Here is a 3,728-nt window from a genome sequence, read left to right on the forward strand (position 1 = left end):
GTCCAGGGATACCATATACCCTTTAAGCACACACCACTGGTGATCTACTTTCTTCAATTAACCCCCCCTCTTCAAAGTTTGCATCACCTTCCAATAATGCCATTAAATTATGAATTCATCAATGGATTAATCCACTGATTAGGCCAGATCCCTCATGATCCAATGGCTTCTGTAAAACCCCACATCTGACCCTTACCGCACTGGGGAACCAAGCCTTCAACACATGAGTCTTTTGGGGGACATTCCTGCTTCAACCTGTAATAAAAGTTTATTTTTTAAGAAACACCCTTGATTGATAGTCATCATTAACAAGAAAAAGGTGGTACCCTGAAGTTATAAGACGGAAGATGAAAATGAGAAGCTCTTCATATAAAGACACAAGAGCCGGCATAAACTTCCTTCCCAAACTGAGCTTCATATAACTGGTTCTACCAGATAATTATTTTAACTGTGTTTTTCAAAGACATATTTTAAATTTGAAAAGTACACGTGAATGCAATACAATTAAGATTTATGTGCTGCTGTTTTATTTGTTTTCCTGCTTTAGAGCAATTTGTTTCATAATTCAAAGCGTGGTAAATCTGAGCTTTCAGAGACTGCGAGTAGCAATCATAAGTGGGGTAGAATTACTTCTTGAAGGGTTGAAAGTGTCGATCAGATAATGTGATGGTATTTTGAAAGATCAGATTGCACATTATTTAGTGCATTACTTCTTTTATTCACTAACATATTCGGTCCTTTCTCCACCTCTCTTCTTTCTTCGCTTTTTCCCTCCCTTTCTCCTTTCTCTTTTTTTCTTTTCCTCCTTCCCCTCTTCCCTCTTTTCATTTTTCCATTCATATCCTTCTTTTTTCTTTCACAAGTTCAAGGATCCCCTAGTTTTACTCCCTGCTATGTAAGTCTTATTAAATCATCTGCACACTGTTTGCTGAATACCTACTGTGTTCCAGGCATGGTTTTAGGCACCAGGGAGATGGTAGATTAAAAAAACATACAACTCTGTCCTCATGAGACTTATATTCTTGAAATAACCTCCACATCTGCAGGAGCTTCTTTTGAAGCATTTAGGAAGATTTGCCTTAAACGGTAAAGGACAATTCAATATCTCTGGTTTTCAGCACACATTCAAAAGTGATTTCCACCTACTTAATGAATTCCAGACAGCTCATTACCTAAGAGTCTGCAAAGCCCCAAACTTAAGATCATTGTTCTGGTGAAGTGCTGTAAGCATTTCTACCTTCAAATCTCTTATTTCAAATAAAACTTATCTCCAAACTTCTGTGGTTATGTCATTCAAAAAACTAAAATTGTTTTTCCTTCCTTCCCTTTTTATTTTTTACACCTTGATGGATTGTCCTATTTCACCACTTCCGTTGGAATGTTCCTGCAATGAATGCCATCCAGATACTGATTCATCTTATTCATTTAGGTTCTGAAATTTGCATCCCTTTTCCTCTGACAAACAATAGATGGCAACATGTTCTGCATCAAGATCACGCCATCCTGTTTTTCTTATGCTTGATACATATTTCAGTTCCTAAGCACGAACTGTCCAACTCGCAGCCCATATGTTAACAAATTAGGTGGCAGGATTCAAAATGTAAGCAAGAGAGCACTCCCAGTGACATCCGTTTTACATAAATCTAGCATTTATGAATGGGAAATGCCAGGCAAGTTGAAACTATTCCTTGCAGTGACACCTCTTTTTGAATATTCTCCTCTGTCTTACTCTTTATCATGCTTTGCTGAGCAGACCTACCAATTCAGATGGTGAATAAACATAGCATAGAATACACTCAATGATACCAAGAAAGGGCCTGACTCATGTACAGGAGCATTTTCATTTTTTTATACTCAATTTTTTCTTCCCTAATAGAAGGAGAAAAATTATCCTTTAAATGATTTAAACTTGGCATCTATTATTCTACTTTGTGGTCTTTCCTCAGCAAACTATCCTGAAGTTTGGCTTCTGTCCCTGTGAGATTTGTACTCTTCAAGATAATATGGGGGATCCAAGTTTGAAGACAGTGCTCTCCTTTTAAAGATGTAGCTTTCAAAGTGGGAAATGTTGGACTTTATATACAAAGATATGAAAAATTGTGCTCTGTATGTGTAATAAGAATTGTAATGCATTCCGTTGTCATGTACTTAAGAGAATAAAATCAATTAAAAAAAAAGAAAAAAAACAGAGCGGGAAATTTTGGCAGTACTTGTTTACTGCTTATATATAGGTCAAGAAAGGCCTTTGTTCTTTTTTTCCCCTCATTTTTCTTTCCTCACTTTCATTCTTAAATATTTGATAAATATTTGTTAAATACTTATATAAATGTACATTATTAAATGTTGCTATAGAATATTGTTATACATACATATCATGCACTGTTTAAGGTGCTATTGTTGGAATAAGAATTACTATAGATAATATGATCATGATAATAAACCAATGGATATCATTCATTTCTCATTTTGCCAACTCCTTTCCATAAACTCCATACTTTGTTTAGGAGAAGTTGAGTCCAAGGAGATGATTGGTCCCTGTCTTCAGCGAGGGTGTTTATGAAGATGCTGACCAATTGCGTTTCAAGGCACCAGAAGACAGACAGAAGGATGCACTTAAGTTAAAAGAGGAGGCGTGAGTTAAACAAGTGAGGAGCTTGACTGGGTGGTGGAAGATGAAGTGAGCTCCTTGAGGATCTTGTGGTGTCTCCATTACTGCAAAAGTTGGGACAAAGCAGTTAACAATGTCTGTTATGGATGTTTATTCCCCTTATCAGGATGGAGGCAAGAGGAGGGAAGTAGGGATGGTGGGCATGGTGCAAATGGTTTTCAAGGCAGTGGAGGGAGCTGACCCAACAGCGGGGCAGGAGAAGGAAGTAGCAAAACTTCTTGGTTGAGGATGGGGGAAGGAGATGCTCTTCATGTGGTTCAGAGCCAATTTAGAGGCATTACCAGTCCTTTTCCCCCCTGTGCCTTTTCTATCTCATGGTTTGGTGAATAAAGTATTATGGTGTTTTGCCTTCTTTTTGCTGGAGGAGCCAGGTAGTTTATTCCCATCTTCCTCCCCGCTACCCAATGTAAGTAGGTTTACAAACTCTGAAGCTAAGGAAAAGTGCCATAAATACAGACCATGATGGATAACACTTAGAAAAGAGATAATTGTGATATAGGTATAAAGTAGGCATTAGGGATAGAGAGAGAATGAGAATAACATTAATTACATATTTTAATATTTGTAACAGACCTTAACAATTTTTTTGTTGTTGTGGTGCTGGGGATTGAACCCAGGGCCTTGTGCATGTGAGGCAAGCACTCTACCGACTGAGCTACATCCCCAGCCAAGAAATATATTCTTTTAGAACACATTGATGAGTAAAAAGAAGAAAACAAAATCACCTAATAATGAAAGCAATTTTATGTCTAACCAATTTTTCCCTTTATATTTGTATTTATGCTCATTATTTTCAAGTTGCATTTAAATTCTTATAATATCCAACAAATACATGTCTACATTAATGAATATGTATGTATTTTATATATGCATTTACATTATCATTGTTATCACTGAATATCATGATTTATTTACTCAGTTGTCTATGGTTGAGTTTATAGGTTTCTTCTATTTTTTTAAGCTATAAATTAACTGGATGAATGGCCTTTGTGCTTATCACCTTGCTTATATCTTATTATTTTGTTAGGATCAGTAGAAGGCCAATTGATGAGCTTAAGGG

At 36.5% G+C, this 3,728-nt stretch overlaps 1 non-coding gene across 1 annotated transcript; it reads right to left on the reverse strand.

Annotated features, from left to right (window-relative positions):
• Positions 1–3,260: 3,260 nt before the first annotated feature.
• On the reverse strand, positions 3,261–3,334 carry Trnav-cac (transfer RNA valine (anticodon CAC)). Its single transcript has one exon. It is a non-coding gene; the product is annotated as a tRNA-Val (tRNA).
• Positions 3,335–3,728: the final 394 nt, after the last annotated feature.

The sequence above is a fragment of the Callospermophilus lateralis genome, chromosome 10, assembly GCF_048772815.1.
Source record: "Callospermophilus lateralis isolate mCalLat2 chromosome 10, mCalLat2.hap1, whole genome shotgun sequence".
NCBI classification, from domain to species: domain Eukaryota; kingdom Metazoa; phylum Chordata; class Mammalia; order Rodentia; family Sciuridae; genus Callospermophilus; species Callospermophilus lateralis.